Below are 13,898 nucleotides of genomic sequence, written 5' to 3'. Positions count from 1 at the left end.
CGTAATTCGGAGGTCGTGGGTTCGGATCCCACCGGCGGCATGTGGTTGTTTTTTCTTCTGCTTTTCTATTCAATTAGCTTTAAGCGATAACATATTCAGTTATATTCTAAATTGATCAACACTACAAAAAATAAATAAATTGAAAAAAAAAATCGCCTGTGTCTGTTGGTTTCTGTGGCTGTTGGCTTCTCTCATATTTATAACGAGCCCTCGCCCCTTCCCTTGTTTGCTTATCTATATATATGTATATATATATATATAGGAGCTTGAATTGGAGAGAGAGAGAAGAAAGAGATTAATTTGAAAAATAATGAAGCATAAAGAAGAAAATACTGAATGCTTTAGCAAGGCAGTCGATGAGATTCCAGCAAGAAATTCTGAACAGCGTCACAAAAAGACCTGTGGCTGAACCCAAGCGTGGTGGTGCCAAATGATAGCAAGTGTGGGCTGCTCAAACTAAGGCCAAGTTGCTTTAAGGGCAACTCCAGCAGTCTTCTTCTCAAAGAGGTGAAACGACGAAAATGGAGCCAAAATTGATCGATAGATTCAGGGTCAGGGCAAAATGCACAGAGGGGATATAACGCCAAACCAGATCTGTGCAGACAGAAATTTAGAGGGGGAATACGGCAGCGCAACCTCGTCAGAGATACTTCTAGCTGCCGAGATTGACAAATTTTGCTGCTCTAGGGATATTTCAGATGCTGATATTCCGCCGATGTTGAAAGGGCTGCGTCTTGCGCGCTTAATAACGCTCGTCGCCATAACCTAGATGATGTGACATACACTGTAGCCGGGATGATGGGCAACACGGGGCCGCCTAGGGAAGCCTTTGCGAGGTTATCCGCGATCTCATTTACAGCCATGCTGCTGTGGCCGGGTACCTATGTCAAGTGAACAAGGCTCAAATGCGAAGGAAGGAGCGATAAAAAAAGTGCTTAAAGTTGGACTTTCAACATGCGACGCGAGGGACGAACACAAAGATAAATAATCGGTAATGACCGCCACTGCAGAAATAGAAGGATCAAGCTTACGCATAGCAAGAACTACTGACAGGAACTCAGCTTGGAAAATAGGGGTGAAATCTGGAAGGCGCAGCGATAAGGACTAGTCTAAACTCGGACAGAAAATTCCCACCCCTGCCTTTTCGTTGCACTGAGAGGCGTCGGTTGCTATTGCAATTTTTGTAGGAAGGAACCTTAAATGATCTTCTAAAAGTCCATTTAAAATACGGGAGGGGTAAAAGTTTCACGTTTTGAGGAAAAATGTTGTCGAAAACAATGTGAACAGAGAACCCACTGCTTAGTGCAGGAAGGATGTTGTAAATCTGCACGTTTAAAGGCTCAAGCAGCCTTTGCACGAACACAACCAGAGGGGTATGAAAACTAGGCCAGTGGACACCAAAAAAGGAGGTCGGCTGGCAACAGAAAATGCTTTGCGAACGGTGAAAATGGTATTCAAAGATATTGAGGAAAGTTTGCACAGTTATAAAGTGAAATCGGGATAAGAGAGGGGGAATGCGGGCCTCAAGGTATAGCACATTGTTAGCCACAAATTTGGGGACGCCAAGGCACATGCGAAGCACTTCCCTCTCCAAAAGAATGAGAGGACGAAGTTTGTATGAAGCCCAGCCTGAAAAAAACCCAGAGCCAAATTCTAAAATTGGTCTGACATACAATGTGTAAACCATTAGGAGTGAATCCCTGCGCATACCGTACCTGTGACTGCATAACCTCCGTAACATGCCTGCGGCACGAGCTCCTTTCTCAGCAACATGGTCAATGTGAGGCTGCCAGGATAGTTTGTCGTCATAAATGACGCCTAAGTTTTTTAGGAATTGAACTTGAGGTATTGGTTGGAATTTGCATGAAAGAGACCACAACAGGTTCCTGTAGAGGAGAAACAAGGACGGCCCACTTGTTAACATTTAATGTGAGGTGTGAACTGCTCAACCAGTGCTCAAGAGTACTCAGATATGATTGCAATTGATCATAGAGGGACTGTATATCAGGCGCAGCCGCAAAAAATGCAATGTCGTCCGCATAGACGTAAGCGCGAACATGGAGGTGGAGAGGAATTTAGCTCAGAAGAATATTGAACAGCACAGGCGAAAGGACAGCTCCTTGCGGAACACCTCTCGTCTGTTTGTACCTCTCGGATTGTACCTCATTATGGACGCAGAAGAATTCCCTGTTATAGAGAAATGCAGATATCCAAGCAACTAAATATTCTGGAAACTGGAGGGACTGTAACCTGTGTATTAGAATGGAATGCTCTACACTGTCGTAAGCTTTAGAGACGTCGAGCGTAACCAGAGCAGCGTACAGGCGTTGACGACGAACAAGAAGAATACGACTCTCAAGATCTACATGTGCATTCTATATCGAACATCGCGGCCGGAAGCCGAGTTGACACGGGCTGAGAATAGATCTGCGGTCCACGAAGGCAGAAACCCGAATAAGTAACACCCCTTCTATTAATTTTACCACGTTTGATGTCGGAGAAATAGGCCTAATATTTTCCAATTCATAGCCACCACCCTGGTTTTTAAGTAAAGGGATCACCTTGGCCAGTTTCCACTCAGAAGGGATCCAAGTGTGTTTCATAGAATAGTTGACCAGGTGTAACAATGAGTACGGAGACGCCTCAAATAGAATCTTGAGCATCTTTGAAGTGACAACATCAGGACCGGGAGCAGAAGCAGGTAATCTCTGAACAACTTGAGAAAGCTTCGAAATAGTAATTTTAGCAAAATAATTATTTGGCGTCCTTGGCGCAAACAACATGGGACGTAAAGGAAATAGAGACGAGAACCAGTTATGCAGGCCCGCGGCAATTGATTCAACCGCCTCGATAGCTTCCTTAGGTGACATAACTAATGACTGCAAATTACGAGAAGGCAGGACCTGTTTTCTGGATCGTAAAAAGCCAAATAATGCCCATCGGTTGACCGACTTTGAAAGATAATCAAAATGTTCAGAGTCATATTTCTCTTTCGCACGAGAAACTGTGCGTTTAAAGGTGGCTGCTATGAATTTATAATCTTTCCAGTAATTTGGGCATTGGTTATAAAGAAGCTTTTTCCATGCTGCCTTCCTCCGCCTGTAATCCCTCGTACAGTCCGCGTTCCACCAGTGATTAGAGGAATTCACTTTTGAGGGCCGCACCAAGAACTCCGACTTTTTACGGCATTCCTCTATAGCCAGGCATATGCTTGTTGACTGGTGGTCCTCGGCGATGTTAGAAACTGACGCGAGGGCAGAGCGCAACATCGTCTGAAATTTGTCATAATTTACATGCGTCCGCATCGGACGAGCCGCAGGTGTTACAGGGCATATGATATCAAAACGCATAAGTATCTGGTCACTTGAGGAGCCGCAATCTACAGTCGACCAATTCATTATGCCAATTCCAAGACTGGGGAATGTAACATCTAAAACAGATTCAGACTGAGCGCAAAGGTAAGTGGCTGATCCAGAATTTGAACACACAAGGCTGTTATCAGAAACCCAGTCCCAAAGGCGCTTCCCACCTAGATTTCTGCAGTAGCCCCAAGACACATGGTGTGAATCGAAATCGCCAGCCATGATGGTTTGGTTTATTGGGGTTTAACGTCCCAAAGCGACTAAAGGCTATGAGAGACGCCGTAGTGGAGGGCTCCGGAAATTTCGACCACCTGGGGTTCTTTTACGTGCACTGACATCGCACAGTACACGGGCCTCGAATTTCTCCTCCAAAGAAATTCAGCCACCGCGGCCGGGATCGAACCCGCGTCTTTCGGGCCAGCAGCCGAGCACCATAGCCACTGAGCCACCGCAGCGGCACCGCCAGCCATGAGAATTGGGTGTCCACAGCTAGCGAGAAGCGAATCTAGCGGTCGAGTATCCTGGACTCCATAGGGGAAATAAACATTTATTAAGGAAAATGGGGAGCATCCAGGAAGAACAAATTCTAATGCCAAAATATCACAGTCAGGGGACATCTGCTGAAAAGATACATTAGCCTTGTGGCGAAGTTTTGAAGAAACTAACGTTAGCAAACCCCCTCCTCGTGACTGGCGATCTAGACAAAATGAACGATAGTTTTTAAAGTGAAAATGTTCGTCGGCTGAAAGCCAAGTTTCTTGAAGAATTATGACATCCGGATTAAGCTGGGAAGAAATACAGTGTAAATCTGTTGAAGCTGTAAGAATAGAGCGACAGTTCCACTGTGGAACTCGCAACGACGCTATGGTTTCGAAAGCAGAGCAGCAGCAACTGCCTGCTCTAAAGTGGTGTCCTTCGGCATAGTGCCAAGCTGCTTCTATCTTTTGGCCTGTGAACGCGGAGAAGTAGATGAATGAGATATCGGGGACCCGCTGCGCTTGAGGACCCGCGCATCAGACTCCATCATCTCGGAGTCATAGATAATTCCAGCGTCACTGGAATTACCCGAAGCAAGTACAGAGTCAGGGGCAGAAGATTGTTGCTGGGGCTGAGATGTTGCAGATAGTGAAGAACGGAGAAGAGCAGGGGTAATTACATTCGATAGAGAAGCCAAACTGGCCTGCACAGCATTAGTAAGCTGGGAAGCAAGGACGTTGGAGAGGCATTTGGAAACACTTGCAGCAATTCTCTCTACCATTTTTGTCATGGACGCCTCCACAGCAGACGCAATTGCCTGAGTCAGCGACGAATCTAATATCACTCCCTGACGAGCGGTCACACCTGCATGCCCGTAGGCTCGTTCCTTAATCTCCAGTATAGCTTCTCGGCGCGAACGTTTCCTGTCTATAAGCTCCAAGATCTGAATCTCCTGCGCACGAGAGGGGCAGTCGGAGGAATTAGCAGCGTGGCGCCACCGCAAAGGCAGCACTTCTCATTCTGCTCAGAGCAAGTGCTCGTGTCATGACTCTCTCCACAGGAACAAGAGCGCAAGGTGGATTTGCAACCACCGGCGCTCTGGCCATAGCGCCAGCAGTTGGTGCACTGCAGAGGCCTAGATGATAGCTGGTCGACCCGGAAAATGAGAGGCCAGGCCTTTATTTCACTGGGGCAAGACGTGCCGGCAAAGGTGGCAATCACCGACTGTGTGGGCACCTGCATGCTGCCAACATGTACGCCCCTGCACTCTTCTTTTTCGTCTCCACCATTTTTCTCAAAAAAATCATCTGGGAGCACGTTGCATTGATCAACGAAATCTATGCCGGTAGAACACAAAACGTCTCAGAAGACTGATATCATTTCACTTACGGGTAATGTGACAGGGGAAGATTTTGTTGTTGCGGTGCTTAAATCAAGAAATGTGATCGAAATTTGCTAGCGGTACAAAATCATTTCTTGTCCAGGCGCTTCCAGGAAAAGAGCGAAGACGATGTGCTTTAGTCTATATTCTGATGTTGAAACACCCGCTCATTAATTTCATAACTCGAATTTGTACGCTTCTTTTTCAATTCTTTCTCTACCCCTTTGAGGTCACTCTATTCCAAAGCAAGAGCTTTGCAGAAAAAATGCACTCTCGCTTGTTGATGAGGGTACACCATAACAGACACGGTGGATGAGGGACATTGATGAAGGTACACGTGCAGACAATCCGCGGTGGCAATTCAGCACAAGGTGTGGACACGAGTCGACCGCTACCAAAACCGCACTCTCATCAACCAACGACGAGCCAACGACACTTCTCCAAGGCGATAGCACGAGATTAAATCTTTTACTGCAGTGCCGCAAGAAATGTCTTGCCCTTCATCTTTGCTTCTGTGTCGTTGAGAGATCCTTAGATGTCTCAAGATCAATGCTGAAGATGCTGATCAAAAATTTGCGCCCTCCTTCGGATCAGTGCTGAAGGCAACAGCACCTGCTCTTTCAGGAAGAAAGTGCCATAGTCAGCACATACAAAATGTAGTCTCGGTTATGAGTCAGCCAGTTTACTCTCTAACCTCTGGCGCTGACACCTGCAGCCGCGCATGTGAAGCAGCGGATCAAAGGGAGGAAATGGGAACACGACAACATTTTGGCATTTAGGTGGTGCTATATTCTCAAGGGCACAACAAACCAAGAAGCAAGGGGTATACGCTAGTTCAACGAAGAGCGTGAGGTTCTCCTATCAGTGGCTGACCTCGTGCGCACGGACGCCTAAACACTATTGCTGGGGAAATTTTTTATTGCAGCCTACAGGACCGATGATTGCATCGCACCCGTTATGAATGTACTTCTGCGCTTCTCAGTGATTTGGTTTTTAATAAATCCTTGCGGACTTTGGCCGAAAAAAAGCGTCGCTATACATTTCACACACGTACAGTGTTCTTCGAATGAACGGCTGGACACCGCTGTGTTTCTGCTCACTGGTTAACTAGTGTGGGCGGCTATTCGGTACGATTCATATTTTACAGCAATCACTGCATGGTGGGTGATTTGACAAGAAAGTACAGTAGCATTTTCCCCAACCTCGGTGATGCCTCTGAAAGTAAATAATTATCTCCTATCTGGTGAAATTTTTCAATGGGCTATTAATGGCTGCCTCAATCACACGTGGGGAAGTGACTATCTCCCAGACTATTTCTGAAGCACCTTCACCTTCCCGAGCTGGGGCGTATCCTGAATTAGCTGTGTGTGTGTGTGTGTGTGTGTGTGTGTGTGTGTGTGTGTGTGTGTGTGTGTGTGTGTGTGTGTGTGTGTGTGTGTGTGTGTGTGTGTGTGTGTGTGTGTGTGTGTGTGTGTGTGTGTGCGCGTGCGTGCGTGCGCGCGCGTGCGTGCGTGCCTATGCTTGTGCCTGTGCGTGTGTGTGTGTGTGTGGGGGGGATTATATGAGAGGCAAAACTTGAAGATATTAACAATAGTGATGCACAGTTACAACTATTCTGCACAAAAATATCAGGGTAGCATAATTAGGCTTCGAACTCGTAGGTTCGCTATTGAACAACTATATCGCAGGGCACTTAGTGATCAAAGACCGGCAGCTGTTTCCAATAAGGTATTGGGAATGAATACGGAAGTAATTGTTGCATCGTTGCCCATCGTATACAAGTTGCTTTCTTTGATTATTGCCTGCAGCTTTTTGGGACTGGTAGAAACCAGGATTGAGAGTCAGGTTTCCTCCGGTTCTATGAAGCGTTTTCACGACTACAAGTTCAGCAGCGTGCAGTGAATAGAGTGGCTATTACTTTAGACGAGGTGAAATCGTCCATTGCCGCTCTGCAGGATCACATATCATCTGATCCGGAAGGCGTAACCGCCGAGCTCTAAAAAAGTCTTCGCCTTGGCTAACACTTCCCTCGTTGGAAGTTTGCAGCTCTGGATGTAAGCTTTTTTCTCCCATTTTCAATGACGAACACACTGTAGTATTTCAGAAATGCACACATGAAAACCGGTTTAAAACTGTCGCAGTGTACTGCCCTTGCGGGGGGGGGGGGGGGGGGGGGGCGTTATTAGTATTATGTAATGTGAATTATGAGACATTTCTCAATCTCCTTTCTTTTTCTCTCATCAAGCATCAGGCATTCGAGCCCGTAATATCTGAAAACAACACGTATTGCACTTTCAGTGTCGGAGAGAGTGTCAGATGAGGCTGGACAATTTGCTATTGTTGAGATTTACCTAGTTAAAGCTTCTGATGGAGTGCGCCATGATTGTCTTATTACAGTACTGAAGCGTGAAGAATTGGTGACGTCTAGCTTGGGGGCATAGTACTATGGTAGAAAGAGTTCACTACAAGGCTGATCGTAAAGCAAGAGCGTAACCTGTTTCACTTACACGACCTGTTCGACAGAGCTGCACGCTATCGCCTTCGTTCGTATTACTCTGGAGCCCTCATTTCTCCGTATCATCAGAACCATAGCTATTGGCTGCTTCTGACTAGCTGAATGTGAAATGAAGAAGATTACGCGGTCCTTCTCCGTATTCACAGAAAGTGAGCTCGAGGCTTTGCATTTAACTGAATTGTTCTGCGAGAGGGGGGGGGGGAGGCTCTTGTAATTTTCTTAAATAAGTGCGGCACAAGGCAAAGTCATATTGGTGGCATTAATCGACCCTCCGATGCCTTACAGTACCTGTAGTTTTCCCGGCATTAGTTTCACAAAAAGGTCTCATTGATATAATCAAACCTCTCTAAGCCGACAAACGCAGGCTTGGGTGGATTAGGATCTGCCTGTTTGCACGTGCGCAAATTTTGCAGCAACTTCTTGGGGGCGACGCTCATATACTTATTGAAAGTCATGTATTGTACGAGAAATCACGTGTATCGGACGAAAACGCGTATTGTACGAAATCACGTGACGCCCACGCGAGGCAGTCTGCGGCGCAAGTTGCGCCGCAACCGCCGTTGACATATCGCCCTGCCGGAGCAATGAGGCCGTCGCGCCTTGCCAGCAGCCGATTTCGTTCACTCAAGCCACGGTTGAGAGCAGCAAGATCGTGGCGCGCGAACGCGCTAGTCACGTGACTTTTTTTATTTCGCGGACTTTCTTTGGAGCTCGGAAAAACGATACATGTGACGCTTTCTTTATCGCAAATAAATAGAATCGGATTTCTGAAAGTGCTCTCCAACTTTGGTATTCACATTTGCTGTCTAAAGTCAATATTTACACGTTTAGAAAAATTACCCTAATTGTTAATTATTTAATTGGAAAACAAAAAAATTACCTAAGATGCGCATGACGGTTGGTATGTGTATGTAAGTGGTTTCCCTTGCCCACCTCAAGTATTTTTTTTTTGGCCCTTGGCTAAAGTTAGCCTGGACACCCTGTATATCCTTTCTGTATATAACCGTATTGAATAAATACCATGACAAAAATTCAGAGGTGTCTGAATACCCTAAGGCATAGTTGAACGAAGCTTCTCAGCTGCGCCGTCACCGGTTCGAATCCCAATCGGGGTTTGTGTGTGGTATTTGTTTTCTTTCTTTATTCGCAGTACAACCTCCTTTCGTGAAAATTACTGTGTGTGTGCGTGCGCAGCCTCCACCCTTGAGGCACACTCCGGTGGGTGCACATCCCAGCACTGATTGGTAACAAATGCATCTTCACCCATCGTCCACCACCTTTACCTCCCTCGCCATCCACCTGCAGCCGAAACACATTACTGTGAATGCTCCACGTATGCCGTCCCCAAAGCGTACTACGAAATAACACCAACGTTATATTTCTCCATACGTTCTTTCTGTCTGGCGGCACGTGGAAGAAGTTTCCCAGACAAGTATCGTGTTCAGGCTGAAATTTATTCATTCACATCATCATCCGAATCAAAGGTTCCTCCCTGCCTTACATGCTACGCGGCTAAATACCCTTCAAACACAACGTCCACCAATAGGGTCCGAAATTAAGCACCGGCGCGGGACCACCTGCCCCTCCGGCAATGTTGCTTCTTTCCATCGGAGATGGCAGCAAATCATCATCCGACACACGCCCGCGTCACGCATGTGACACCTAAGAATAGCTGGTCCTTATCTGCGCGCTCCAGAAGTCTGGGAACAGTTCGTCTAGCCATCGTCTAGCCTGTCATCACCACTGCCGTATTCACCAGAGTCGGGCGCAAGCCTTCGCGTAACCTACCCGCGCAAGGACGTCAGTGCTGGAGTGTTCACCAATTTCCGCCACATGACAGAACCCGGGAGCAGCACAACCGCCAAGCCTAGGGTGCCTCAATGGCGGACATCCAGGCACCCTAGCCAAGCCAGCGGCCTTCATGCATGGCATTCGAATCGCGCCCCCGCCTGGAACACGGGGGCTTCGGCTCGCCACTCTGCAGTCGGTCGTGGTGGTGAAAAGCATGTGTTATAAGTACGGAGAGGTCGTATGTTTGGGAGGTGACCCCTAGCGGGCCACCCCCCTCAGAATACTAGCTGGGGTCCCTATTCGCGGACCCCGTTTTACTCTACCGCAGCTCGGGTACGCTGGACAATGGCCTGGTGGGTCGGGAGGTCGCGGCAGCAGAACAGGGCCGCCTCAAAGTCCTCTGGGGTAAGGTTGGGGGGGGGGGGGTGAGGGAGGGATATTTTTGTCAACGCCAATGCCAATGAACCCAGTGAACTCCTGCGGCCCACTTGTTTTGCTTGGTTTGGTTTTTCAGGATAGGAAATGACGCAGGAACACTCACGTATTGACGGACACCCGAACTGCGCTGTATGAGAAGGGATGAAGAAGGGAATGAGAGGAGATATGTCACATCTCTACCGCTCCTTCAGTTGAGGGTCAAATTACTGCGCCGGTGGCATTGGCTTGACTAGGCCGGTAAAGCTTTCACTTTAAAATGCTAGGTTTTGCATTTTTCAGTTTCTTCGGTTGTTGTTTTCTTGCTTCTAATCTGGCTTTTCTGCCAGGATTTCCCACTTCACCTCGGTTGTGGCTTTTTAGCCAGCGCTTCTCGCTGTTTTACAAAACCGACCCGTCTACAATCAGCTGGAACATTTTTTTTATACAACAAAAAAAGGTACCAGTATTACTGCGATGGGATTCGAAAAATGGCTAGGTACAGAGGCATATCGTTTTAAGGAAAACGATTATGTTTTGGCTGCTTCTTATACGAACTCGATTCCTTCTACGCAGTGTGGCAAGGTGAACTTCCAGACCTGTCTCAATAACCCCTACGGCACTCGGAAGAGCGTGTAGGGTGAAGGCGGCACTTATGATTATTTCGTTGGAGAACTATTTATGATCAATGAAAAAACTCTGGTTGCAAATGCTATCCTAACTAATTAAATGTGAATTAGGAAGCTATGGGCGCTTCTTTGGTGGAATTGCATTGTGTGCATGCATCCTTTCGCTTATTTCTTGCAGCAATCCTTGCAAGCTAATAGAAAATGAGAGTAGCCTTCAGTACTGCTAAGGGAATCTACCGTCAGGAAAATTAGTTTTATTGAGTTGCATTCCTGCTACGCAAAAGTAGTGCTTCAAAATTCGCTTAACGAAAAATCAGTATTTGCTTCACATAGCGACATGAAGGAAGCGGTCACCTATTAGAATGTTTACCACTACTTTTTTGCGAAACGTCCAAGATTCAGCCATTTTGATACCCTGCTGCAGAGCCATTGATATGAAATGCGAGATCAAGGGGTTTGCATGGATAAGGTGACTGCAGCTGACGCAGGACAGGGTTAATTGCAGAGATATGCGACAGGCATTTGTCCTGCAATGGGCGTAGTCAGGCTGATGATTACACAAACAAGGACAGCCGCAAAAGGGAAATATAGAGACATCAGGGTGTTTCTCCAAGGGGTACGAGTGGAACAAGGCAGCTACGCATAACATTGACAAGGATTCAGCTAGCGTTCTTTTCACCTTACAAACGTAGATGGCGAGTTGATCGTTACTCCTTAAATTCCGCTGGCACCTTCAGCCACAAGGGTTGCCTAGCTGTTTGGCTGGCCTGACGGAACGTTATCCATGAGGAAGTGCACTACGGAAATTCCCATATTCTAAGACGCAGCGAGCAGTTCTTACTGTTTTCCGCGCCGCTATTCTCTGCTTACTTTGGGACCTCATTAATAAACAGAGTCTTCACTTGCTATCGCGATGGCGGTACAAAATATCTGTGGTGTCCGGCTATCGCCGCCGCCGTCGCTAATGCGCATGCGCGCCAAAAACTAATAAAAGGCGTGCGCCGCAACCTACGGGTGGGTTTTTCTCGGCCAGCCACGCACCGACGAACATGCGCGAATAAACGCCGCGTTCGCCCCTGGAAACTTGTCTGCTCCTTCGCATGATGCGCGCTCATAAACGCGCCCATCTGATGAACCACGCATCACAACAATATCATATTTTTTATTCCTCTCACTGGTGAGTGGTCCTACTAACCTTATGAAATGTTCGGGGCATTTTCGGCAAAGAGAGGATCCGAAGGCACCGGCGCACTGTCTCCAGAAATCTCTATAAGGCGATCCCTCCCTTGTTCATTTTGTATTGCATTAAAGGTTCCGTCTAGCGTAAGCAAAACGAACTCCGTGCAGTCCGGTGGGCAACTTCATCGATTCGCGTACAGTTTGGTGGCTACTTCTGTGCGAAAAGGTAGGAGCAGCCTGCGACGGTGTCAGGAAGATTGTGTTGTTTGGCTAGCTGCGCAGTGAAGCAGGTATTTCCAACATCGGTATCGAGTTGAAATTTCTTTGCTATTTAAGAAGGCTCAATTTGCTTATGGATAGCGAATAACTTTCACTTCAATTAGGTCCTACTACCTGTGAACGAATAATGGGGAAAAGCAAATGCTGAACAAATTGTTGCGGAAGTATACAGGACAGGCTCAAAATAGATCACCAAACACAGAAAGGAAGGAGTTGGCCGCGAAAGGACAGCAAAGAGCCATGTCTTACAGCGATTCCGTGAGTGAAGGTCATCTGTACGTACAGCGAACGCCGTGTTGAAGGGAGTGACCTAAGAGAGCTGTGTGAAATCAGCGAAGAGATGAGGAGGAGGGGTTTGAATAACGCAGCCGCAGATCAAGATATCCCAGCAGTGCCAAATGCGTTCTCGGGATGTCCTCTTTCGAGGTGGAGTTTTAGGAACTAATCGTGTAAGCACCAGATTCCTGCAGGTGCGAGCAACAGCAAATAAATCGACACCTTCTCTGTGATGATATCATCTTGAATCATAGAGTTTTTTTAGATGACACAAGAATGCACTGCTCAAGAACTGGACTCTTAAGCCATCGGAGTTAAAGGTACGTAATAATGGCCAACGTATTCACCAAACAGACTGCACAAAACTAAGGTGCGGGACTGCCCCAAAAGCGAGGATAAAGAAGAGAGGTCCCACCAAGCCACAGACTCTGCTTGTTTCATTCACGGAGCTTGAAATAAAGCAGCATATTGCTACGCGGCGGCCAGCCGAAGAATGAGACGTGGTGAACCATGGCTATGAGATGATTTAATGGCCGCTGGCCTAGCGCGGGCGCTCCGTCCCGCGCCACTGCCAGCTTCGTCTTCGTCACACTACCCGGGGCCTCCGAGCGATCGTCCCGATCGGTGACGAACAGACGGCGAAGTGGCGATGGTCTTGAGTGAGGGATCGAACAATATGTAGAAGATGGTGCAGTGCTGGCCGCCACGATGAGAAAGATGAGAGAATGAGTCCTGGTCCAAGAAGCATCCGGGCCGTAGGGTGCCAGGAGCTGACGGCCGAGGTCTCTGGACGCACCGAACGGCAGAGGCAGGGGGACGGTGTCTTCACGTTTGGGTCAGTGGGGTCTTGGGTCGGTGGGGTCTTGGGTCCGTCGGGTCTTGGGTCGTCGTATAGTGTGGTCCGGGCGGGGGACGGGGCTGGGGTGAGCGTCGAGGTCGGTTCAGGTCGGGCGGGCTGGGGCACAGCCGTGCGGCGCTGACCAGGTACTCACGGCCGACGTCCACGGCAGGCCCAGGACACCGAAGCTCCGTGACCAGGATGGCGATGAAGGGACCCCAGCACCTCACACCAAATGTTACGCGGCGGCCAGCCGAAGAATGAGACGTGGTGAACCATGGCTATGAGATGATTTAATGGCCGCTGGCCTAGCGCGGGCGCTCCGTCCCGCGCCACTGCCAGCTTCGTCTTCGTCACAATATGATAGTTGTGTGTCTATGGGTATATAGCGGGTTCCCAACTGGGCTTCTGCCAGAGCCGCGAGCGTTTTAAAGCAAACGGCCAGTTTTATATGACTATTTTTTAACGTAGCTTTCAAATGAAAGTGTCCTGAATCTACAATATATGTGGCCCTGTCTATTCGCTGAAACAAATTCACATATTAGTATTTGCAGTTATCTAGTTCGTTTCGTAAAATTCTCGAAAAACGTTACTTCTAATACCGGCAAATTTTGAATTATTTCGTGCAAATACGCAAGCAAGCAGCATGGTGCAGATCATTGAGATGGTCCTCCCTGATGGGACGCAGCTGTTGCCTGAGCAAGGGGGGAGGGGGGGGGGGGGTGTCATCACTTTCTTTAGCTGATATTGAATGGGC

Source organism: Amblyomma mixtum, unplaced genomic scaffold (assembly GCF_055824585.1).
Source record: "Amblyomma mixtum isolate Tamu unplaced genomic scaffold, ASM5582458v1 scaffold_12, whole genome shotgun sequence".
Classification (NCBI taxonomy): Eukaryota; Metazoa; Arthropoda; class Arachnida; order Ixodida; family Ixodidae; genus Amblyomma; species Amblyomma mixtum.
The sequence above is the reverse complement of the archived record's forward strand: the minus strand, read 5'-3'. Positions refer to the sequence as shown.